Below are 27,358 nucleotides of genomic sequence, written 5' to 3'. Positions count from 1 at the left end.
TGGCCATCAATAATAGAATGGCTATACAAATTGGTACATATTGCTACAATGGAACACTATAATATGCAGCAACGAAAATGAACAAATTGTAGCTATACCAATGACCTGAACAACATATGGATTAAAAACATGTTGAGCAAAAGCAGCAAGAACAGATTACATATTGTATTATTTCATTTACATAAAATTCAAAAGAAAGGGCAAAACTAAATAATATATTGTTTAGGGATGCATGCTTGTGATAAAACAATAAAAAGCAAGGCAATGACTACCACAAAAGTTAGACTATGGCTACATCTAAGAGGGAGGGAAAGAGTTGTGTTCAGGAGGGTCACAGGAAGTGGGGGCTTTTAGGGTGCTGGCAATATTCCATTTCTTGACCTGGTTGATTGGTTATATGGTGGGTTCCTTTATAATCACTCATTATATAATTGCTTTATGCATTTAAAGTATATTTCACAATAATTGATATACTGTAGATGACATTTCTGGAAAGAAAAAGAAATTTGCCAGATAATTTAGCTTATGCAATCTTTGACAGTAAAATCCACCAATGTGGGATAATAAAACACTGATTCAATAGTTTTTCACAAGAGCTCACTTTCAAGTGTAGGAGTCAAGAACCCTGTACAAATCTCCCTTTGTTATATTTTAACAGTGTGCAGATCTTTATCATAAACAAATTGATGAACCAGAGAAAGAACTGTTACCTAAAACTTCAGATTTTTTTTGAATTTTGAATTAATTAGCTGTTTTCTCCTCTGGAATAATAAGAAATTTAAGGAACTTTATAAAGACATGCAAACCAAGTTGGAAATGTACAAACTTCCTCCTCTCCAGCCACCAGTTCCAGCTGTTTTCCTCCTGTTATCAAGCTGGGTGGTGCGGTGGGTGGATCTTGCCCAGTAAGAACAGTGTAGCTGTTATTTCATAAGCAGGTAGCTTAGGCCTCTCCTGAGCGCCATTCTGTCTCTTAGCACTGATGTTCTAAGGTGAAGCCACTGGCAATGGAAACAGATGAGGCTGCTGAAAACACCTACATGGTACATACTTACTGGAGGTGTTCTCTGCTGGGTTGCAGAGCTCTGATGTTTGCACTCTTTTCATTCAAAGCCCACAAAGCTTAAACTGTGAGGTGCTCAGCTTTACAAAATCCCCTAAATCTGTGTTTTACTCCTTTAATTTCCATCATTTCCCTGCCTTAAGATAGGAAGAGGGGGAAAAACAAAAAAGATTAATTTTGTAGTCATGTGGGGCCATCACCACGTGGTCTGATTCCCTCTAAGTCTTATTTGGAGGGATACAGCAAGGGATTGGTCATGCAAAGACAGTCAAATCCACGGTACTTTAATATTTAACTCGACTCTTGGAACTTCACGTCATTGACAGTAGGGTCTGGTGCTACTTTGTGAATCTTTCCTTGCCTTTGCAGCATCTTCTGCCCCTCCCACCACCTTTTCTGCAGCATTTTAGTAAACACAAGCCTTTGGATTTACCTAGTAGGAAGTTTCCTTCATCTGCTATTTGCATATGGTGGTTACAGTAGTGGTAGAAACCCTCAGCTTCCCAAAATTGTCTATAATACACTTGGCTATCTTACCCCCTCCCTCAGGTGAAAAGATTTGCAATATCCATTACTGCTGCTTCACGAGGAGGTAGGGTGCGCCAAGGTCCAGCGACAGAACTGTGGCATCTTCTTTCTTTCATCATTGCTGCTGCTTTAATTTCATTCTCACACTATTCATCAGGACAAGTTCAAGACAGATTTCTGACGATTCTGGTCCTTTTATCTTAAAATTTCTTTTACTAGAGAACCACACTTTAAACTTCATGAGTTTTTACTTGAATTTACCTTCCAGGATAACATCCGTAAGAATAGCTGCCTAATAGTAATAATATTTATTTCAGAAAGGAAACAGTCTTTGAGTCAGACCTGAAACACAGGCCAAAATTTCTTGATGACGGTAATGGACAATGATGAACCACCAAGACTAGCTCTCCAAAGTTCCAATCCATAAGTAAGAATGATTCCCCCAAATAAGGCACTACTAAATTCTCCCCTTCAAAAGCAGTCAAAAATCCTTCCAGACAATCTCCCGGAGGATGGCTCCCTTCCAATCATCCCTCACCCCGCCCTAACAGTCTGCCCGAGGATGGCTCCCTTCCCCCGCCCCGGCATTTCGTCTCCTTTTTCCTTAAAGACTCAGGTTGTGACTCCGTACTCAAGCCGCACCCGTTTCCTTTCATGGGCGGGGGAAGGGGAGGGATGTATAACAACGCTCATTTTCACAATACACTGCAGTTTACAAAGCGCTTGCACTTCCATCATCGCCTCTGAGCTCCACGAGTGCCACCTGAGAGAGGCATTCATTCATTCATTCATCAACCATTTGCTCGGCCAGACCACACGTTATCCAGTGCTGGGTCTCACCCCACGCCACAGGAAGGGTGGGGCGTTCGCTCCCTGGAGCAGGTGCAGGAGATCAGGCTGTGGGACAACTCCTTGATCAGTTCGGCTTTTCGCGGGACTTTTTGGGGCCAAATGCCTCACCTTCGGGTGGCGGGCGTCGGAGCCTGGACGCGCGGCCTGGGTCTCCTCCTAGATCCCAAAGGAGCAGTCCCCACCTGCCCTGAAGGAAACCGCTACAGAGCAAGCGCTCCCCGCCGCCCTCGGGTCAGGGGTAAGATCAGGCGGCAGCTTAGGCTCAACTCAGCTCCTCCCCTTCCTCTCTTCAGTCTGACGCGGCCGTAGAGGCGGCAGCGGCGGCGGCGGCTGCGAGTCCCGCGGCCCGAGGCGCACCCACCCGCTCGCCGATCCCCGACTTCCTCTTCCCTTGGAGCGTCATCAGAGCGCGCCAGAGTCGCCCAGGGCGGGGTGATTGGAAAGGGGAAAAAAAGGCCAGCGGAGGAAGACTCAGAGCGGAAAGAAAAGGGAGGGGGGAGAAGAGTGGTTGCTAGGTGACTTGCGTCATCGGTAGGCGCCGCTCTCCTCCCGCCCCTCTCTCTGGAGTGAGGCGAGAGCCCCGCACAGAGCGAGGGAGACAGTGAGCTGAGCTCCGGGCGCTACCGCCACCGCCACCGCCGGCGAGAGAGTGAGATCGAAGGAGCATCCTAGAGACCCAGCCCCCCTGCACTAGGCGCCACCGAGACCTTCGCCCTAACCTGGGCCAGCGGGAGCCGCGGCCGCGCTCCTCTCCCCCCCTCACCTTCCCGGCCGGCAGCGGCGGCTGCACACGCCGGAGCCGGAGCCCGAGCCGAAGCCGGCGGCTGGGGGGCAGGGAGGCGGCTACCGCGGGCAGGGACTGGATAGCTGCTCCGCGGTGAGAGAACGCTGAGGAGGGGCCGGAGCTTCTGCCTCGTCCCAGGGCGTGGGGCGAGGGACCCCCAAGGTGTAGGTAGGGGGGTCCCAGCTGTAGCGACACATGCGGGAGCCGGGAGCGGGGGCGGCGCCGAGCGGAGCCGGCCGGGTCCCCCGCCTCGCCGCCGCGTCGGCCACCCGTCCGGGGCCGTAGCATCTCGCCCCGGATTGTATGAGCCGGGGCCCCAACCAAGCTCAACAACCACCCCCCGGCCGGGGGGGCGGGGACCCCAATGTGAAGCGGCGGCTGGGGCGGCGGGGAGAGCAGGGCCGGCACCGCCGTCCTTTCCGTACCTTCCCCCTCCCCTTAACCCCCTCGGGGGGTCTTCTCCCTTGGCCAGTCGCCGGCCCCCCGACTCCTCTGCTGGACTCTGGGAGTTCTTAGAGCCCCCTCCCCCGCCCCAGCCCCGAGGGCGGCGGGGCCGGGGGGGAACGGGGGGCCGGCCGCAGCCTCCGCCCAGAGGAAACTTTATAAAAACAAAATCCGGAGCCTCCCAAACGTGACTGTCCGGGGATAAGTGACCCTGGACCGGCAGAAGCCACAGCCTGAAAAGACCCAGGAAGAAGAAAAGAGGAGGTAAGCGGGTCTGCAACCTCCTGTCCCCTGGCAGCGCGGAAGAGACCCGGGTGGCCGCCTGATTTAGCTACGCTAGCACCGCTTCTTCCTCAGATAGGCGCCGGAGCCTTCCGCAGCTGCCACCTCAGTCCGAAGGAGGAAAGGAACCAACCCACTTTTTTCAGCGCCACGGCTCTTCTCTAAAGTGTGAGTGGCCCGGGGAAAGGGAATGAGAGGTAGAAGGTGGGAGGATGCCGGTGCTTCCTCCCAGAGTTATACTGATGTTTTCCAGGAGTGCTGGGAGTCCATAGATGAGAGGGTATACCTCTGTTCCTCCCAGAGGGGAGAAGGTATTAGGTAGTCCTGTATTTTGTAACCTTTTAGTTCTTCGTAGGAGTAATGCAAATATACAGGTTTTTCTTAGAGGAGTTCTTTCATTCTCCAGAATGGATTCTTCTTGCACCTTTCTGGCCAGTAATTGGCAAAGGGAAATTGAGGAAGCCAGAGCATATGTGCACACATAGGACATCTCTGTAATATACCTTTTCCTGGCACACCAGGTGTGATGCAGCACTGTAGTTTTTGTGTCTGGCGTACTCTGATAGGAGTTCTCAAGTGAGAACCACTTAGCCTGTGAACCTCTGAAGGTACAATTCCTTTATTTTTTTTGTAGTCTTCCTTGAGAGATTTACATTCCAGTAGTTATTGGTACAGGAGATTTCTACCTTCTTGGTTTCCTGGGTCCAATTCCTGCGTGTCAGGAGGACACTGTAACAGATTTCAGTTACTCAGGAAATTCTGAGTTCTTATGAATCACAACTTATTTGGGGAAGAGCATTTATTACATTAACCACTTTGTAAAAGTTGTCACATCTTTTTCCTTCACCCATTTTTTTTTTTTCCGAGTAACATTTATCTTAAATGACAGCACTTTTTTATTGGGGAGAGTGGTATGAGGCTTTGCTTTTTTGAATTCATTTAGGAGAAACTTTTGATACTTAAATTCTTTCAAGAATGACTTTTTCCTTCCATTATTTTAAAGTCAAAGTCTATAAAAACTTTGACTTGTATTTTAGATCTGTCTTCTCAGGGTGCCAAATTAGAGGTGCATGAAAGTAATTAGCATTTCAAATGTTTATACAGACCTTAAGAGTAAAACATAGAGTGGACTTTTATGTAAGAAGGCATAGACAGTACTATACTGAGAATTATGGTCCATCTAGACAACTGTGTGGGCTCGTGCTCTCTCTCCAGAAGCCACTACTGAGAGATACTTTGTGGAAATAAATGTAAGCCTGGGGTTATCTATCTATCCTAAGTTCTCCATTCAGGATTTTGTTATTTAAAACTTTCTCAAACTTAACAGTGTTTTGATCCTATACTTTTTCTCTTTTAAAGTAATGGGTTCTGCAAGTTTATTAGCCTTTGTATTACATAACAATTCATTTTAAATATTCCATACCTGTGTCCTTGAAGTTTCAAGTCATATCCAGAGTTGGTGTTTTGAGAAATGGTTCTCAAGTTCATCTTTTCCTGATTTTTATAGATTTTGATTATTCCTCTCTACCATCATCTTCCCCAACTCAATTTATTATCTGTCTGAAAATAATTTTTTCTATTTCTTTGATCACTTTATCCTCCTCTGGAACTTCTTCCACTGTTTTGTCCACTGTTTTGTTTTTCTTTGGGTGACTTGTTATGCTTTCGTAAGGAACCTTAAATTCTATCCATTTTAAATATGTACTGACATGAAAATATTGAATAATTGCAGTAATGTTAGAATCAGAAAAAAAGTCTCTGGATCTGTTATTTTGCGACCTTGAGTAAGTCATGTATTCTATTTCTCATGAAGGTACGATGAAGAGAAATCGAGTCATGCAGAGGTTGTATTTTGGCAAGGAGAGGAGGACAGACCAACAAACTATAGTTTATAGATTGTACTTTACCAAAATTGCTTACTAACTTTAGGACTTTTTTTGCTACAACTATAGATTGGTTAAAAATTATGGTAATGTTTTATTGCATGTTTGGGTAGGAATGACAAAGTATTTGGGGTCCCTGCTTTGAGATGCTTTTACTTACGGTTGGTGGAGACAGTCAAACACAAATTGCACAAAACTGTAGGAAAGGAGAAATGGACCAATATTTACCTAAGACCACTATGTGCCAGATACCGTGTTTGGTACCTTATAGATCTGAATGTTATTTGTGAATTTTTTTACTAGGGAAATGTTGCTTTTGGTCTATCCATGTAGAACTAATTGGAGTGTCAGATCCAAATCTGGGAGGATCTCTTTTAGGAAGAAAAGAGCAAGTGGAGACAGAATATTTAAGACTTTTGGAATTTTAGGGTATGAGGGGGCAGATAAAATTAGCAAGTTAGTTTGACGGGATACAGAGGGAGGTTATTGATTAGGGTTAGGGTCAGTTTGTTTTTTGTTTGTTTGTTTTTTTTTTGAGACAGAGAGTCTCACTCTGTTGCCCGGGCTAGAGTGCTGTAGCGTCAGCCTAGCTCACAGCAACCTCAAACTCCTGGGCTCAAGCCATCCTACTGCCTCAGCCTCCCGAGTAGCTGGGACTACAGGCGTGCACCACCATGCCCGGCTAGTTTTTTCTATATTTTTAGTTGTCCAGCTAATTTCTTTCTATTTTTAGTAGAGATGGGATCTTGCTCTTGCTCAGGCTGGTCTTGAACTCCTGATCCACCCGCCTCAGCCTCCCAGAGTGCTAGGATTACAGGTGTGAGCCACCGTGCCCAGCCTAGGGTCAGTTTGTGATTGTGTAGATACATGGTTACAGCCCAAAGAAGCAATTGAGAACAGTCTTCCTGAGAGGGTAGTTTCAGACAACTGTGGAGAAATTACATTGTAGGCCAAAAGGCTTTATGCTTGGATTAGGATTTTTGTTTTTCATGTTTTTACAGCATGGTCATCAAGGGGCTATACATAAGGAATGAAAAAAGAAGATGCTTCCAATATTTTAGTATGGTGCTAGTGGTTTCTTATAAAGAAGAATTTGGAAACAGGGCCATAGACTTTGTTTTGGACATTAAATTTTAGGGTAAAGGTTGAATACTGATGCAATTTCAAGACAGCAAAGTAGTTTAACAAGTAATATGCTAAAAATGTAAAGTTTAGAGTCATTTTCAAAATATTTAGATTTCCCAGAGTGCTGATGGAGATTGAAGAGCTGAAAAATTCGTATTTTTAGTTGGGAGGAAAAAAAGTCTATGTTAAAGTAAGCAAAGAGACAGTAAAAACAGAGAATGAATGAGACACTCCTTAAACTAGATGTTTTAAAAGTGGTTAAGAATTGAAGTTGGAAAGGGAGGAGCAGCCTTTAAACATGGCCACCGGTTTAGTCCTGGGGTATGATTCTATATTTTTGAAAGAGCTATAAGTTCTTTATAGAGTATATAGATCCCTCGAAAATTAAGTTCAGAAAAATATACAGAATTTCATTGTTAAGGAACTTATAAATAAAAGGACAAATTTGTTTCCCCAAATTCCTGTTTTTAAAGTTTGCTCTGCAATATTATTATCCTAAGTTTGGTCTTAATATGACGAACTGGGGCTAAAAATAGCTGACAGAGAAGGCTGCTTCCCTTGCTCACAGTTGGTGTGTGTCTTTGTGTCCCATACAATGGAGGGGATATCCCTGTGTTGGCACGGCAGTGCTGAAAATGCTTTTTTTCCTTTTAACCTTTTTATTAAAAAACAAAAACAACTTGACACTTAAAATTGAGACATCTTTGTGGCTTGCATTAAGTGTTGACTTTAACCAGGATTAAGGATTGTGAGGAAGGGAATATGTATTCACACTTATTTTAGTGCTTTTCCAGTAGCTTCTTAGACTTGAGTGATTATTCAGATGGCAGAACCCTCTGAGGAAGAGATAATTTAGATGGGGAGATAGATCTAAGGTGATTCTAGGGTAAGAGTATAGTGATTGGAACATACGCCAAATGGGGACCTTCTCTCTTCACTTTTCACTTTCCACAGGATTTTTAATGCAGGTGAAGCCATGTTTAGATGAATTTAAAAGGCAAACTTTTATGGTTAACATGGTTTACTAGTAAAGACAGTGGAACAGATTGGACTCTGTAGTAGCAGGGAATAATTTCATGTGCTTTGCCTTGGCAATTTTGGGATTGATAAGGGATGATTAGAGAATCTTAGTAGCGTATGTTTGTGTGTGTGTGTTTTAGCACCAGATGACCCCAGAGTCCGTGCCTAGGTTAGCAGCAGCCCATTTCATTTCTCCTTTGGAGATAGTTCTTAGAGAAGTCTTGTGGTGCCTCTGAGATCTCATTGTGTAGAGAAAGAGTTGGCAAGCTTTTTTGGTAAAGGGCCACTTAAATATTTTAGGTTTTGTGGGCCACAAAGTCTCTGTTGCAACTTTCAATTCTGCTCTTGTAGTGTGAAAGCAGCCATAGACATTACTGAAGCGAGTGAGTGTTACTGTGCTCCAATAAAATCTCATATGTAGAAACAAGAGGTAGGTTGGATTTGGCCCGTAGGCTGTAATTTACAGACCCCTAGATTTAGACAACTGCCAGATCCACGAACATAGAGTGTCAGCTTCATTATACTACAAAGCCAGGACTGGCAGTTTTAGGCAGTCTCTGTTTTCTAGATGACATGCTTTCCTCTGGGCTGCCTTAAAATAATTTTGCATAAAGCACAGAGTCTACTGTTCAAAAAACTTTTGCCTACATGTGATGAAAACTATGGATTGAGGAAGAGGGGTGATGACACATCTCTAAAGGGATGCAGCTAGAAAGTAGGGACTACTTGCATTTCTTGTTCACAGATAACCACAATTGGCATATAGTGATATACTGGCTTTGTATCATGGTCAAAAGTATCTGTGAAGAAGCTTTTGGGTATACTTTTGAAAGGTTCTGAAAATAAATTCTGAAGCATTTACTTTGTATGTAAAATTAGAAGTGTTTATAGTTGGTTTGAATAATATTAGTCAAATTGTAAAAACATTAAGGTTTGATACTTCTACCTCTTGACTTGATACTTGACTACCTCTTAAAGTCTTAATCTCTTGGGGTGATGAATTCAGTGTGGATTATTGGCTCCATAATTTTTTTTTTGTTAATTTCAAGTCTTTTATATCTAAACAAATCACTTAAATCATTTAAATGTGTACTTTAAAAGGCTTTGCTGTATAGTCACTACTTCACTTGACTAGCCTTAAAAAAAAGCTTTGCTATATTCTTAAGGGTAAATCTATCTCAAATGTGTTGTATAGAAAGGATAATTCCCTTTGTGCAATTTTATACTACAGCTAAGATTAAAATATTTGTTTCCTATGTCAACAGATAACCTATGTGGGATGATGTATATTTACCTTAGTTTCATAAATCTTATTTATCTTAGGATTCCCCTCTTTATGGCAGGAGTGGAGATTACTCTTGCAATAGTGATCACTTTTTAGTTAGTTTCAAACCTGCTTTTACTTTATATAGTATTTCTACATATGTAATTGGTACTTCAATTTCTCTTCTTCCCTTTAAAAAATAGCATATAATCTGACAATTTTAGTATACCTTTTAGAAGATCACTATAAAGTTGCATTCCTATTCATTTGGTGAGAATTGTTTCCTTGTTCTTTCAAAAATCTTCCTTTTAAGTTTTGTTTTTCAAGTAATTTTATCATTGTCTCAAGCCTAAGGATGGATGGCAATTTAAAAGACACAAGATGTTCATCTTGTATCTGCAAATACACCAAATAGAAATATTCTATTTTGGCGACACTTTCAGCAGACCATGGGGGGGAAAAGCTGTACTAGTTTTGTTAGTGTTGCTGTATTGTCATTACAAACAGATACATAAAGTTGCTTTCAAAACATGAACTCTTGCTGTTAAATTGTTCTGTTTTGAGACTTTTTTCCCATTAAGTATGAAACAATTCTGTGTTACGCCTTAATTTACTTTTAGATTTTTGCTTCTTTCTGATGATACCTCATTGGTACTTTCTCTTGATGCCTTTCATAGTATGTTTAAATGGAGTGTATTTTCTCAATGTGTATGACCTTTCCTGAACACTATGGGTTATATATTTTCTAATAATTATATTTTTACATGCATGTACATTTAAAATTTCTGTTACACCTTCAGATATTTGAGGGGTCATCTGCAGTTTTCACTGAGCACTTCACCTGGATATTGGAATGATAAACTAATGTCTAACAAAATTTTTCTAAAATGTTCCTTTAAATTTTTGAATAATACTTGACTTCTCTAAAACAGTAAGCTAGTAACAAGAAAATATGAGAGCCAATATTTGTGTTGCATTATCCTGCCATACAGGTAGTTGAAAAAGAAAAATGAACAAAAATGCACAAGAGACTTTAGTGCTTGAGTATCTTATTTTTTGCTCTTTCCCCTATCAGACCTAAGGGACAGCTAGTGGATCAGTCAAAATTGTGCAGTTTTTGTTGCTGTGCTGTGTTGACTCTGCCTTTTCTTTCCAGTTAAAAGATAGCTACTGGAAATTTGGCTTTGGGAAGGAGGTAGCACATTTTCTCTCTATGTGTGTGTATGTGTGCATGTACATGTACCTAGTGTATTGTGCTAGATGCTTATTTCTACATGACTGCTCTAGAATTTAGGAAATACTAAATGTGCAAAATATTTTTAATATCACTTAGCCTTTTCTCTGAAAGGATCACCATTCGATATGATACTATGTTTTCTTCTGGCTTTTTCATCCCACAGCATCTTGAATGAACCCATATGATATCAATGCCAAATGTGAAGTCTGAAGGCAAATTGCTGGTTTGTTTTTGGAAGAATGTATGTATTTTTATCAGCCTTTTAGGATTGTATGTTTTTTAGGGCAGTGGAAGGATAATATACCTTTTTATGACATTCTCTAGGTCTGAGAAGGAGATGCTTCACTAAAAATAGTGATTTATAATTACTTAATGGTTGAAAACATGCATACCTGTAGCCAGCAACAGGCTGCCAGTTCACTTCTCATTTACCTAATAAAGTACATTCACACTATGGAGGCAGAAGACTCAGTTATGTGGGCAGTACAGTTCTTAGCTGTGTGGCCTTGGACAAGCTATTAATACCAGTTTCATCATCTGTTGGAAGGAAGCATGGCCTTCATAAGGTCGTTACTGGTAGGATTACATGAGATAGTATAAAACATGCCTGGCATATAGTGTATGACCCGTTAGTGTTAATTTATTAAGTTAAACATTCTTTAAAGTGTGATGTAGATACAAGGTTAAAGTCAGGCCTTACAGTGCCCAACATTTAAATTCAACACTTGAGTTTGACAAATAATACTAAGTTAAATCTGTGTTGTTTTCAGAAGCATCTAAAACTAGTGTATGATTCGTTAACATTTTATTAAGTCTTAAAAACTAGAGAAATGGCAGAACTGCTGTGCTTATTATATATAAAAAAGAAAGACTGATTTGAACATAACTGGAATTTGAATTCATTTCCAAAGATCTCACTAGTGCATGAACCATGAGTCTTTTTTGAATAATTAGTAATTATCTCTGATAATGACCATGATTTAAATTGTCCATTTAGAAATATCAAGATGTTATTCAGTTACCAGCTCTTTTAACCGCCATCTCTTTAACCCTTGCAAATAAGTTTTAAGAAAAATCATTAAGAAGTTGAACAGAAATTTTGTCTTTATCATTTATGTCTTAAATTAAGATTGAAAGACTTTTATTTAGGTGATTCTATTTTAACTACTTAATTTTGGTTTTCTCCTTTTCTTAAAATGAGTAGTATGTGATTTCTTTTTTTTTAGTAATCCCTTTTTGTGCTCATTTTTTATTAAATACAAGGTCAATTTTTAGGAATACTTTTTATTCAAACTTGGCTTAATCAGTGTTTGCTTTAGATTTTGTTGTAAATGCAGAAATTAGATTGATTTATCTGCTAGTGGATCTCTGGTTTGGTGGTTACTTTAATGAATATTCTAGTTTAAAAAATTTCAGTATTTTAAATATTTTTCTTCATTGGTAACAATTGGACTTATGCTTCTAGGAATCTTTACGTTTCAGAGTTCTTCAAAATGGACTTTATAATTATATATAATAGGTTACTGGATAGATGGAGAGAAGAGCATATTCTCTCTAGTTTGTTTGATTTCTTCTTGCTTATTTATTATGTATGTAATACCAGAAGGTTATATAGATAAATATTTGGGTTGTCAATTTTCTTTTGCATGATTGGTGGTCTCTTAATTGACTGCTGTGTGAATTTAATAATAGAAAATTTCGAGTGCTAATATATTAGCGGGGAACCTTTTTCTATTGCATATTACACAAGCAGAATTTTTTTATTAGAGAAATATTAAAATTTTAACTTACTAGATTTAGGAATTTAGAGCAGGAAACAAAATTTGAATTTTTTTAAAAAATAAAAGCCATGCAACAGGAAAAGATAGCCGGGATATATAGAAGAGGGAGAGACACACATAGCAATGGAGGGGAGGGTAGAAGAGGCAGATACCAGGGAGAATGGCTCCGGAAGTTTTGAGGTTAGTCTTAGTCAGAAGTCACACCCTGTTACTTCTTTGGGTTGTGGACCTGGGGTGTTACCACTTGTTATCTACCACCCTTTGAAATGATGATTAGATGATTGGGTTTTGTTCATAGCTTTTCAACATCTGGATTCTTTAAACCTTTGCAGTTTTAATCACTGTGGGATAACCAGCGTATTTTAGAGTGGGAAAATTTCCACTGTACTTGCTAGGAGAAGGGGACTGCCAAAGGATTTTTGATTTATAGTGGAGCTTCTGTTTTGTTGTCTTTTTTCCTTTTTGGCCATATGTTCCTAGCTTTGTAATTCTATATGTGACATAGTAGCTGAGAGGCAAGCTTTGGAGTTGATAGATCCAGGTTCTAGCTCTGTTGCGTTGCGATCTTAGGCAAGTTATTTATTCTATGTGTGTTTCTGTAAAACTAAGACGGTAATAATAGTACCTGCCTCACTCATAGGGTAGTTAAGAGGCTCCAGTGAGATAATGCATGTAAGCCTTTAGCACAGTGTCTGGCTCGGTTAGCACTCAGTAAATGTTAGCTGCTGTGGTAATAACAAAGAAATATTATAGTATTAATTTATTATTATTTCTGTGAGGTTGCTGGTTTTTTGACTGCTGAGGCATTTGTGATCTTTGTGCCTGAATGTGTCATTATTTTGAATAATGCCTTTATTCAGCAGCAGATATTTACAGAACACCTACTATGCCAGGCATTGATCTAAGTAAATAAAACACAAAAATACCTTTCTCTTGAAACTACTTTCTGGTTGGGGGAGACAAAATAAAGCAAAATAGATGATCCATCACTTATCTTATGAAATTTGGTTGTTGGATTTTGTATGTCTAAGTTTTCATTAACCAACTCTACCAGTCTTAACCTTTAAATGTCTTTCGTTTGTTCCTATTGCTGTGCTTGAGAGTGGAGGTAGAAGCACCATAAAAGCGTAGACTGGCTTCATTGTCTCCAGCTGTAGCTTGATTTTTAATTTTAAGGCAGCTTACAGTCTTCATCATTTCCTTGACTTACTACTTAAATTAGGTGTCTCAAAACTTCCCTTTCGGTCCCCAAAACTTCTGTTGCGTGCTGTTCACAGAGATGTTGTTCCTCCCCAGCTTCTCACCTTTTGCTCATTTATGTCATTTTCTTAAGAGAGGGGATACTAGAAGCCTCTTTTAAGAAGTATTTCCTGACTAATCTAACTGTATGCTTTTCCTTCTATTACTTGTATTTCCCACCTTTTATTTATTAACTGACATATTTAACTTATTTTCTTTTAAAAATGTATATTTTTCTTGTTTCTTTAATTAAATTGTGTACCTTTTTAGTTCAGGAACCACCTTTCTATTCTGAGCTTGAGTTCCTCTCTTGAAAAAAAGATACTATCTACCTCCCAGGGATGTTGTGAGATTTCAAAGAGATAATGTGTGAAAAAGGTCCTGCAGCCAGATCCTTAATAAATTTCCTTTTCTTTGAACCAGTCTAGTTTCTAAAGTTGGTGCTATGCATATAGTCAATGCTTAAACAATGCTTGTTAATTTATTCGGAATTGAGTTGGGGAGCTTTTTAATTTAACTTCGCTTATGGGGATAGTTTTAGTTTTTATAACTGATTCAAAATATTACTTTTCAAGTATCATAATAAATGCTGAGGCATTAGTGAGAGATGGCCTAACAGTGATTAGGAACAGGAACTAGAGCCACCATTGTATGGGTTCAAATACAGGATTATCACACTTACTGGTGGTTGTGTGACCTTTGGCAAGTTGTTTAACTCCCCTTTCTTTATCTGTAAGATGGGGAAAATAATACCTACCTATCTCATGGACACTGTGTTATTAGGATTAATGACATAAATGAGAAGTATAGAACAGTGCCTGGCAGATAACAAATAATCTGTAACAGAGTTCCCAGAGGACATTTGGCAGTATTTGGAGATGTTTCTGATGGTCATACTTGGGGGAGGGTAGAGGAGGAAGAGTGCTACCGGTGTCTAGTGGGTAGAGGTCAGGTATAAACAGTGTATGGGACAACACCCACAACAAAGAATTACCTGGTCCAAAATGCCAGTAGTGCCATGGTTGGGAAACCCTGCTCTGTAATTAAGTTACCTGTTTCTCGTTTGGATATTTTCTTTGTGTAATGTACTTTGCTGATTAGGTTCTGTATAAATGCTGATTATGGATAAAGATAAGTCACAGACATAGATAGGCCTCATTTAACATTCATTTTTATAGACAGACATACAGAAAACTTAACAGATTTCATAATTTTTTAAGGTTATAGGGCAGTTACTCCAAAAGTAATCTTAAAGTGCTTATACTTTTTCAAAAACTAAGAAAGTGTTTCAGATGGATTTTACTAATTTAATTTTTTAAAATGGCAAACTATTCATATAAAAGTATATCGGGGATAGAGGGCTTATGAGATATGAGTGCCGTAATGTATATTCATAAAGTCAAATGTACCTAAAGAAAAAGCAGGAATCAAGGTCAATGGAGTGGTCTGTTGGGGGAAATCTTGGCTGTCTTTCTCTTCCCTTATGTTTTATTACACACCAAGTTGAGTGTTCTTTAATTTAGGAACTGGTTTTTCTATCTATCTGCCCCCTGTGTCCCCCTGTTTAAAATTGAACCCTTGCCATTCCCTGTCCATTTCAGGAGTCTCTTAACTATTTCCTTGCTTCTGTCCTTTCTCTACCTTTCCGCCTGAATTGACTGTTCTTTGCTGGGAGCCCTTCTAGTCCAGATCCAGCCTCTTCTTTCAAACCTCCTTTCACTATCCCCTTATTTCTGGAAGAGAATTAAGCCCTAATGCCTTAAGGCTGGAATTAGAATGTACTGACTTTTCTCCTATTTATAGTATTAGTTGTGTACTATCTTTGGGATAATTGGGAAAACAGTCGTATCATTTTCTGTATTTTGTGGTTCAGATGATTTCCTTTGTATCCAAACACTGGCTATGTGTCAATGTATATACAGCATGTCTGTACTTTAATGTACGTATGTGTGTACATGTACATTCTTTCATATATATTTGTCTTTGTATCTTGCTGTTTTCTCTGCCTGGAATACTCTTTTCCTTTAATCTAGGAAACATTTCTCTCTTAAGACCCTACTTAAGTATCAGTCTCCTCTAGGAAGTGTGTCCTGATTAATGTAGGTACAGTAAGTTATTTTTTCCCCTGGTTACCCACAATATCTTTGTGGCTCTTATAGCACTTAACATCTCTGTTTGTACCTTCTCTCTTTTATTGGTCTGTCCTGTCTTCGAAGGCAAGGGTCTTGTCTTACTCATCTTTTCAGTTAATACCTATTCCTCCCAAGTGCCTAACATTCCAGCCACATGGTGGGCATATGGTATGTTAACGAATGGAAGAGAAAAAAACAAAAAACTGAAAAGCCTTTTAAATAAGTTTGGGGGAGGGTAGGGAAGAGACATTGTCTTGTCACCATTGTTTCCAAATGCTGAGTGTTGTGCCCTGCCCTGCCTATAGGTGTTCAGCAAATATTGACTGAATTAAAATTAGAATAAATTAGAAGCAAATCCCAATGGTGGATAGAGTTTTCATGGGAACTTTTTTTCTCCTGCATTTCTAGAAAGCATATCCCAGAAATAAAACAGCCTAGATATTTTGGAATATCTGATGCTTTAAGTTGACCTTACTTTCCTTGACTTAGTAATGAGGCTTTTGATCCAATGGATACTTCCTGAACAGTGCTTCTGGCTGATTTCTTTTTCACCCGTGGGCCCATTCTGGTGTTGTGTTTGTTGGAAAGATGAATATGTAGTATCATTCTTACATCATGGAGAACCCATTAAGTAAAAGTGTTAAATAAGTCCCCTGGTCTTCTCTGTACATTTGGGTCCAAATAAAGTGAGTATGTACTATCCACTGTGGGTAATGACTGAGGCTATTAAAGCATAGGAAAGAAAGAGGGCAATTGAAGGTGAAAAATTTGCCTGCAGGTTTCTCTTTCTTTTGATGATGATTGATACTTTACCTCAGAGTGATGTTTTACCTCAGAGCTGCCCCCAGTTATTTATAAAGAATTAGCAAGAAGAGAGAGGGATGCGAATACAGAATATAGTAATGTAGATTTGATAATTCATGCTCATGATCATTACCATTTATTGAATATTTACTGTGTGTTAAGCACTGCGCTAAGGATTTTTATACCTGGTATTTATTCCTCACAGCAGTCCCTAAGAAACAGGTTCTCATAAATAACACTGCTTATGGTAGAGGAAACAGAGTCAGAGAATTTGCTAAGAATACGTAGCTAGGAATTTGAACTCACAGATCTGGGATTCAAATCTGGATCCACCTTACTCCATGGTCTATGCTTTTAATCACTATGCATGCTGTCTCTTAAGTTTCAATGGAAGTTTTGTATTGAAAATGGAAAGTTGCACTGATACAGGAGGGGAAAAAATGATAGGATTTCATCTTGTCACAAGGCAGTTTAATAGACTCATGAAGAAGCGATTTCCAGGTTTATGTCCTTATACAAAATAATTGTGGAATTTGAGCCTGTAATTTGAATTGATTTGCACTAACTTGCATTTTTTAATCTTACTCTTGGTAGCACCAAAAGGGCAGGTATCTCAGATACATCATTAACAGTAGAAGAAATTTATCTAGCAAAATCTGTCTGATCAGGGAGCAAAGTGATTTTTAGAAATAATTTTTTTCTGTGTGTAAAATGCATTTTGTAGTGAGAGTTAAATCTTTTGAAGGAGATTATTCTTGGGTAGGGAATAAGCCTCAGAAGTATATTATTTAGGATTTGAAAACCTATGGTTTGGCATCCTTGCAAAGCATTAGCAGAAAATTTGAGAATCAACACTTGTTAGTCTTTTGGGTATAAATTATTTAAGTTGGTGAGTGTCTGTGGAGTATTTCCCTTATGTAATTTCTTAAACTATTTTTGTTTGCTGACTTGGTGTTTGTAATTTAAAAACAATCCTTTTTTCTTCTTTCCCATACTTTTTAGAATTATTTCCTACTGAGTTAGTTTGTCGATGTTTTACATTTAATAAATACTGTGAGGACGTAGTTTTGACATCTGTATGTTATTATTTTTAAGTTTTCATTAGGAGATTTAAAATAGTTTTCATAATTTTGTTACGTTTGAAAAGAGCTAACCCTAGATATTGGGCTTTAAAAATGTTTTGTAAAAGATCTTCTCTTTTCTCTTCGTTATAATTTTAAATGCTGTATTTGTAACTATAGTTATATACATTTTAATTTGACATTTTCAGAAATTTTAATTCTATGCTTTTGTAAACTTTTATCAAAAGTTTTGTGCAAACACTAAGTATAGAGTGCTGAATAATGTTCTGTTAAAGATTAAAAATGCCTAAATGGAGCTAAATTCTGGTAAATAAGAATTTAGGGGTTGGAGTGGAGGTAATCAGATAAGCACTTCTAGATTTTAGGATTCTGAGTCTTAGGCTCATTAGTATCCTCTGACATCATCTACCATAGATTGTCTTTCTGAGAAGTGAATGTTAATATGGCATGATTATAGAAATAATATTGATGTCAACATTTGAGTGCTTAAATTGGTGGCAGACACTGTTCTGTGTCCTTTATATGTATTAACTCATTCAATCCTCACAGTATCCCTATGAGTTAAGTGGTGTTAATGTCCCTATTTTATAGTTGAAAATTTGGCACAGGGAAGTTAAACATGATCAAGGTCCCACATTTATTTAGTTAATAGTGAAGCTGGGGTTGTATGCAGGCAGTCTGGGTCTAGAGCCTGGGACCTTAATCACTATCCTGTACTATTAATATCTATATCATCTGTAAATTTATTTCTTACATATTATTTATAGAACAGTGCCTGGCAAACAATAAGAGCTATGAAAGTGCTGACTGTTTTCAGTGGCATTTAGTTATAACTCTATAAGGTTGGCAAAACATGCATTATTGTTCCTTTTATTTTTATTATTAATTAGATTCTAGACTTTATTCAGATTTCTGTTTTTCCTTTTTTTTCATAGCCAAGTTCACTGAGGTCCTCAGAAACTAGATGATTGTCCCAAATTATATGGCCATGCTAGATCTCAAAATTAGCTTTTTTCACTACCCATCCAACTTCACTTACATTTTCTTAGAAATGGATAAGGGCCGAAGTTTGTGGGTGGTGTTTTTTTTTTTGTATGTCATTGGTTTAGAAAGGCAGAAACAATTATGCTAAACTTACAGTATTATTTGTGTGCCCAGTTGGTGGAATAAATAAATTCTTAGATGTTATAAATTTTATTAACCTGTGAAGTTTTGAGAATGGTATTACTCTATCTTGGTGACTTTTGAAATTGAATTATATCACTTACAATGATGTGAATTATTAGAAATTGTTTGATGATAAAGATTAGCAGCCTTTAAGAGAAGTAATATAACCTGTATTTCCTCAAATCTAAATAGTCATCTATACAGTATTAGTTTTCCATTGCTGCATAGCAAATTACCACAAATTTAGCAGTTTATCTCAGTTTCTGTTGGTCAGGAATCTGGGTATAGTTTAGGAAGGTCCTTCCTCAGGTTCTCACCTGGCTGAAATCAAGGTGTCAGCTGGGGCTGCAATTTCTTCTGAGGCTCTGGGTTCTCTTTCATACTTACTGGTTGTTGACAGAATTCAATTCCTTGTGATTGTCTCATGTCCCTATTTTCTTGTTGATGGTCAGCCAGGGACGATTTTGAGCTCCTTTAGAAGGGCCCCCCTTAAGTTTTTGAGTTATTTTGTGTATGTCTAAGGAAGAAAAATGTTGAATTAAAATATGATACAATGTATTATTGCTTGAATATTGCCTTTCAAGAAAAAAAAAACTGTCATTCTTCCAACTACAAATATTTGTTTCACAAATATCAGATTTATTTCCCATTGTTGTGTTTTTGTGCTTTTTTGCAAACATAATTTTTTGTTTCAATGCTGAATCGTAGTGTAGTCTTTTAAAGGACATTACACATTGAGAAGTAAACTTGAGGAGTGTGTACCAGAAATGAATAGAATTTGGTAAAAGTTAGGGTGATATAAACTCCCATGTTCAAATTAGCATATGCATAGGGAATGGTAGCTACTTGTGACTGCCGTCAGGCAAATGGCAATTGCGAAGCACTATTTTTTTTGTTCCCTATTTATTTTTAATCAACTTTATTGAGATATAATTTATATGCAGTGAACTGCATCCATTTAAAGAGTGTGATTCGATGAATTTTGACAATTGTGTATACCCACGAAACTGTCACTGATATCAAGACATTTCCATCACTCTCAAAAGATTCCTCAAGCCCCTTCCACTGTAAGTCTCTCCTTGCACCTTCTGCCCCAGTCAGTTACTGATCTGCTTTTTTGTTACTATAGATTAGTTTGTGTTTTCTAGTATTTTAAACTAGTGAGAGAAAAAAGAGGAGATGGAGACAGGGTATTCTTAATTTTTGTGTTTTCCTTAGACTTCTTCATTTTTGGAGAAATATTAGTTTCTTTAATTAGGCTTATCCCTTCAATGTGGGAGTGAAATGATTCTCCTTGAAGCTTTCTAAGCATAATTCCTGGATGTTCTTGACCTTTACTTTGCCTAGATAGTTCCCTTCAGTATACCCAGAGTTGGTTCTCTTAAACTATACATGCTTACATAGCTTCCTCATCCACATTTCTCTTTACTATTGTTGTAGGGCCATAAACAGGTAATTTTTACCTAGAAATTCTAAGCTCCTAAAAAATTTCATAGTGTTACTGAGGCTTTTCACCTGTTGCATAAGATTAGCATACTCCCTATAGAATTTCAAAATGTACTTATTTCAGTTTTTCTTGTTAAGAATTCATACTGTAATGTGAATTTTAGGAAACATAAAAGAGTTCCCTTCTAGTAATTTGTTATATTTATTTCTTGTTTCATGCTTCTTGATGTGTGCAGCATTTTCCAGTGCAGGAAACACTCTGGGAAAAGTCTTGCTTCCTGGAGCATAGGAAAAAGGGAACCGAGGAAGGACTCAAGTGAAGCTTCCCTAAAGCCCAGTTAGCTGCCATCTGAAACAGCATTATCCAACAGAATGCAAGCCAGTTATCTAAATTTAAATTTCCTAGTAGCTATATTAAGAAAACAAAAAGGAAATAGTGACAATAATTTTAATAATATATTTTATTTAACATAATATATCCAAAATATTATCATTTCAACATGTAATCAATATAAAAGCTATGAAATTTATTGACATATTTTAAATTCTTAATTTGATACTAACTCTTCGAAATCAGTTTACATTTTATACTCACAGAACATCTTCGTTTGGACTTAGTCACATTTCACATGCTCATTCGTTAGTGGCTTCTGTAGTGGACAGTATAGATGCAGATTATGAAACTGTCTTTTTTTTCTATTAAAGACAATAGCATGTGGACTCCACAAGAAATTGGCTTTAACAACTGTTTGACTCTCTCATAGGTTATGGCTTTAGTGTTTCAGAATGGTTTCTGTGGTTGAAATACAAAGTTTTTTATTTTTATAAAAGTAAATACATTTTCATACATTATCATTACACAAGTAATGTCATCGTCACAATTGGAAAAATCTGGGTAAATGACTACAAATTGTCCTCATTTCTTCAATGCAGAGATAACCAATGGTAAACTTTGGTTGAGTTTCCTCCTTATGAATGTTCTATTTTAAATCAAAGAGAAAAAAAGATTACTTTTTTTGGCTAAATTCCTTCCTCCTCCCATTTCAGACTTTGTTAAGTATTATTGACAATCCATTTGCCTCTTTGCCTAAATTTATGCATTCTTTTCCCCAGGCTATATCCTCAACAGGGTCTCTGTGAGTGGAGCATTCTGGAGCACTATAATCTGAATAGTGTTCCTGGGATTGGGGTTAATGATAGAAGCCTTGATAGCTTTTATGTACTTGTTGTTAAACTAATGTTGCTTTCTATTTTTCCTGTCTGCAATCTTTTACATATCCTCTACCTTTTTTTTTGTTATTGAGATCTAATTTGCACACCAGAAAATTCACTCTTTTGAAGTATACAATTCAGGAGTTTCCAGTATATTCACCAAGTTGTGCAATCATCACTGTTAATTCCATAACATTTTCATCACTCCAGAAAGAAACTCAATGCCCATTAGGAGTCACTTCCCATTCTTCCTTTTTGCTCAGTCCCCTGGCGATCACTAATCTACTCTCTATTTCTGTGAATTTGCCTGTTTTGAACATTTCATATAAATGGAATCATACAATATATGGCCTTTTGTATTTGGCTTCTGCAATGTAGCATAATGTTTTCAAGGTTCTTCCATGTTGTAGAATGTCTGAGTACTTCATTCTTTTTCAGGACTGAATAGTATTCCATTGTAGGCAAGCACTACATTTTGTTTATCCATTCATCAGTTGATGGACTTTTGGATTGTTTCCACTTTTTGAGATCACATTCATCCTCCAAGAATGTAACTTTCTTAATATCACCCTCCATTCTTGTCAAAGCTTAATGGCTTCCTATTGTCTGTAAAACATAATAGAAAAATACTTAGTTTGTATTCAAAATCTTACAAAGTATAATCTCAAGGTACTTTCCATTCTTATTTTCCATTGTGTTGTTCTTTACTGTCTCTAAAATATGTGCTCCATATGAATTATAAATTATATAGACAATATAGATAAATTTGTTAATTGATCTAAATTTTTAAAAATGAAGTTCTACATTGGCAAACCAAGGAATATATACAGTATGACGAATTTGAGAAAGGCAAATAATAGAACAGAGAAAGCTGAGTGTGGTGGCTCATGTGACTGGGGAGGCTGAGGTGGGAGGATTGCTTGAGGCCAGGAGTTTGAGACCAGCCTGGGCAATGTAGCAAGATGCTGTCTTTAAAAGATAAAAAATAAAAAAATTGGCTGGGCATGGTGGTGTGTGCCTGTAGTCTCAAATACTTGGGAGGCTGATAGGAGGATTGCTTGAGCCCAAGAGTTCAAGGCTGCAGTAAGCTATGATTGTGCCACTGCACCCCAGCTTGGATAACAGAGTGAGACTCTGTCCTATAAAAAAATGAAGTAGAATAAAGAAGAAACATTATAGTAAATAAAGATTTTTTTCCAGCATCTGTCCATAATGTTAAACAGAGAAATACCCATTTTCATATAATGTGGAAAAAAACATATTTTTGAATCAACTTTTGATATATGAAAACTCATTCAAATCATTCAGTTTCTGGTTAATGTTGTTAGTAGTTTGTTTTTTCTGAGACTTCAATTTTTTTTTTTTTTAATCTAGATGGAGTCAGTCTTTTTCTCCTTTTCATGTCTGAAATAGTAAAAACGAAATATTTTTACATATACCTGAAAAAGTATTTCCAGATTGTCTTACACACACATATATATACATAGAAACAAATACAAATATATAGTGGTATTCTCTTACATTTTATAGAAAACAGAGCATAGTATACATACTTTTTTATTTCACAGTATATCTTAGAGATCTTTTAATATTAGTATATTGAGAACTTTCTCATTTTTCCACAGTAGTATTATTTATTCCGTTGGGATGAATGTGCCATTGGTTTTGAAACTAGTCCCTGATGGTGGGCATTTAGGTTGTTTTCTGTCCTATTATCACAGATAGTATTGCTGTGAATAAGTTTGTATATACATCATTTCATATGTTTGCCAATATTTCTGTATGATAATTTCCCAGAAATGAAATTGCTGGGTCACAATATATATCCACTGAAATTTGATTACCTATACTTTTAAGCATAGAAAAAGAGATAGGGAAATACAAATGGGAAAAGAGAAACTGTATTTGTTAAAAGAAAATTTTTGTTTATAGTTGAAAAAATGGAGGAGCAGAAATTTCAAGTAATTGCTCATGGTGGTTGTAGTGGGGTCATGATGTTAATAACCCAGGTGTTCCTGATTTTAAATAAGATCCTGTCTTTCCTGTTATATTCATACTGCATTTGATGAGTAAAGGGGGAGAGAAGTCATGTCAACTTCCTTTTGGAGACAAATAATAGAATCCCAGACTTTATTTTTGGGATCAGTACTTTAAGGAGTTTTGTATTCTGAAGCCTCTCAGTTGCTTCTCAGTTTTGAAAAGACCCATTTCTGATATTAAAAAGTATCGAGAAGTGACAATAAATAAAACACTCTGGGATAGATTTGAATGAGCTAGAAAGACATTCTGAATACACGTGGGTATGTAATATATATCATATATTGCAAAGGCAGCATTTCAGATTGGTGGGGGAAAAAATGGATGATTTGGCAATTTATGTTAGAAAACTTTCTAACCATTTGGGGAGAAAAAAACCCCATTTCTTGCTTTACTCTTTACATAAGAAATAACTTAAAAATTAAAAGATAATTTAGAAGGACTTTGTAAGGTTAGCTTTTTGTTAAATAGACTGAACTCAGTAAGTTCTGAAGTACATGTACATCTTGAATCAGCAGTTATACTTTCAGGAGTTTAGTACTACAGATATACTCACACAACTTTGCTTGAAAGGTGAATCCTTTAGAGATGAAAGTTCTTAGTGTTGTGAGTGGAATTCAGCAATAAAGCTATGTTCTTTTTATAAATTAGAGCCATTAAACTCATTTTTTACTCTAACCCTTCTACCAAAATGGTGAGATACGTTATAATTTAACTACTAGACATTTAGGTTGTTTCAGTTTTTTGTAAGTATACTAAATGCTGCAGTAAACATCTTTGTGTATATGCTACTCATTCATAAATGTTGAGAATGTTTCTTAATGGCTATATTTAGAAACGTCTGCTTTGCCATTATTTTCCCCCTCATACTTTAAGGAACACAAGAGATCTCAGTCTAAATCACAGCTCAATTGCCTAAATAAGTGTGTGAATTAAAACAAGCCCTTTAACCTTCCTGAGCAGAAGGTTCTGCAGATCTGGGCCTCTTAGGCTATTTTATAGAGTAACAAGTGGACTATCCATTGTTGACCACTATCACATTCTTTATTATCCTGTAGGGAATATGTGTCAGTGATACAACCCATTGATTGATAGTCCTAGCTTTCCTGGTCCCCCTCCCTCATTGTGATGTCATTGTGTCACAATTGTGTATAATTAACTGATTCAAAAAGTAATTTCAACACTCATTAAGAGAGTAATACTGCTCCCAGTTGAGAACTACAAATGTAAAAATGTTGGCAGGAATTATATTAGATATTTGTGACTTTTATTGACTTCTCTTTATCCTTTCATTTCTAAGTAGGAAGCCATGATAATTTGTCAATTAACCTCAATATCTACTCTAAAACATGTCATTTTGTTTATTGTTGTCTTGAAAGTCTGGGTCAACAGAAGTAGATATGTTAATAATTTGATATTATATAAAAATAAGACTATTCTGACTTACCAGCTTTGTTTTATTTAATTGGAGATTTTACTTTTTTTCCCTAGATTTATGAAAAAGATGGCCCCCCCCAAAAAAATCATACAAAGGGTAAATTCCCACATGCCCCTTATTCAGGTTCCCCAAATGTTAACATCTTTCACAATGAGAGAACAATGATCAAAACCAGGAAATTAACATTGATGTAATACTGTTATCTAATCTATAGGTTTTATTCAGAGTTCACCAGTTGTCTCATGAATGTCCTGTCTCTGGCCCATATTTGCAATACTGGCTCACTCACATGTTGCATTTTAATTGTCATGGCTCACTGCAGCCTCAAACTCCTGGGCTCAAATGATCTGCTTGCCTCGGCCTCCTAAGTAGTTGGGACTATAGGTGTACAGTCCCATGCCTGGCTAATTTTAAAATTTTTTATAGAGATGAGGTCTCACTATGTTGCCCAGTCTGGTCTCAAACTCCTCAAGTGATCCTCCCACCTCAGCCTTCCAAAGTGTTGGATTACAGGTGTGAGCCTCTGTACCCAGTCTAATTTTAATATATTTAACCTGATATATCCAAGCTATTACCATTTTAACATATACTATATTAAAAAATTGATGTTTTATATTCCATTTTTATGCTAAGTCTTTGAAATCTAGTAGATATTTTACATCTCAATTTGGCTACTAAATTTTCATCAGATATATTTGATTTTCTTTTAGCTGTCATAAAATTTATGGTCGAAAAATTAGATTCATATATATAAGTTATTTCAAAAACACTGAAGTTCTTTGGTATCTGAATTGAGTACCAAAACATCATTTTCCTTTAATATTTGCATCCAAATTGATAAAAGTAGTTCATGTTTTTAGTAGAATTCATTAAACTTTGAAGCAAAAGCATATCAGTTTCATAACTGAGCTTCTCAGGTTAAGCAAATTCACTAAGTCTTGTGTCAACTCAGTAATTACTAACATCAAATTCAAAATGATATTGTAAAAGTTGAAAAGTAGGTTTAAATGTATCAACTTCAATAAACTGTTCTTTCACTATTTCTTGTCATTTTTGCAGCTACTTTGTGAAACACTGTCAATTATAATGAAAATTTATGTATATTGATTCATGTTAGAAAAATGTATAAAATCTTTATTATTGATTTGTGTTATGAAAACTTTAAATCTCAACATAAATTCCCATACTAGTGTAACCAGGTCATAAATAAACTTTTCCTTTCTTTGATGCTTCAAGTTAAGCTTGTTCATATGTAGTGAAATATAAGTGAGAAAATAAAGAATACTACAATTTTTGTCTTTTATTACCTAATATTGAAAAGCATTTCTTTCTTGAATCAGAGTTATCATTAGAGTAAATCTTTGTGAAATTATTCCACTACTCAGCCAGTGAACAGTGTGTTCTTACACAAGATCTTTAAGTGTATTGTCTTCTATTTTTTCAATGTTCCCATGAACTGGCAAGGATTCATATCATTGGCATATACATACTGAATGATTTTAATAACTCTATCCATGGCGCTTTTCATAGTCTGCTTCAGAAAGCTGAGCACAAATATTTTCTATGTGTATCATGCAGTGGAATAAAGCAATAAGAGAAACAACAGTTTCTGCTTTTAAAATTCCTAACATAGCTGGAGCTGTCTGTTGTGATAGAAACTAATTTTTTAATATCTAGCTGAAATTCTTTGACAGAGGTAAAGGATTAAAAAATATCTGTGCCACTATTTTGATTTTTTTAAAGCTACATATTGACAAATTTCCTTAAATCTGGAAATTCTTTCCAACAAAATGTACCTGAAGTTTTAATTTCACAGTATCTCTTGTATCACAAGGCTCATCTAAAGCTAAAAGAAAGTAGTGGTTTTTAAAATTTTGAATTTGTTGATTTTTTGTATGAGAAAAATCTTTCCATTTGATGGGTGGTTTGATGGCTTAATTAGTATCTAACCCTTAATTAATATCTTAACCTTAATTAATATCTAACGGCTTAATATCTAACCCTTTTTATAAAGTATCTATTTTAGATTTCCTCATAATTTTCTAACAACATTTCTATAATTGAAATAATTTCTTTACCATCTCTTCATCTAAATTTGATTTTCTTTCTTTTGGTGCAAGAATTCAAGCCATTTTATAGCCGACCGGAGTTATAAGTCCAGATCTGTTAAAAATCATTTAAAAATGTCTTTGGACATTTAATTTTGATACCAGGTGTCTACTTTTATTGCTTTTCTTTTGACTGTAGAGCAGAAACTTCTTATAAATTCACTATGTATTTGTTGAAAATGGCTCAATATTGTTTATTACTTTTAAAACCCTTTAACACAAGAAACAGCTTTTAATTTTGCTCTGCCATAGCTAATTATAATTGTCATTCATGGTAAAATTTGTGGCATACCTTTTTCTAGTTTCTTTTTACTTTACTATTTTTGTGGTAGTGCTAGCTTCTATACCTCTTCCTGATTCTGCATGAATATGTCATCTTTCTTATTTTAGAAAGTATCCATTCCTTTTTTTTGTCTATTCTTTTTTTTTT

At 36.8% G+C, this 27,358-nt stretch overlaps 1 protein-coding gene across 3 annotated transcripts in view; it reads left to right on the top strand.

Annotated features, from left to right (window-relative positions):
- Positions 1-3,804: 3,804 nt before the first annotated feature.
- The window catches only part of FBXW7 (F-box and WD repeat domain containing 7, E3 ubiquitin protein ligase), a 187,019-nt gene continuing 163,465 nt past the window's right edge, over positions 3,805-27,358 (top strand). For 2 of the 3 annotated variants that reach the window (XM_012645258.1, XM_012645262.1), the window contains exons 1-2: positions 3,805-3,935; positions 4,033-4,121. The gene's annotated coding sequence lies outside the window, so the exon portion shown is untranslated. The remainder of the gene's footprint in view (positions 3,936-4,032; positions 4,122-27,358) is intronic. The other variant, XM_012645263.1, reaches the window with a different exon arrangement.

This window comes from Propithecus coquereli, unplaced genomic scaffold (genome assembly GCF_000956105.1).
Source record: "Propithecus coquereli isolate 6110/MARCELLA unplaced genomic scaffold, Pcoq_1.0 Scaffold228, whole genome shotgun sequence".
In the NCBI taxonomy this organism is placed as follows: Eukaryota; Metazoa; Chordata; class Mammalia; order Primates; family Indriidae; genus Propithecus; species Propithecus coquereli.
Note: the sequence above shows the minus strand (reverse complement) of the source record. Positions and strands in the feature narration are given on the sequence as shown.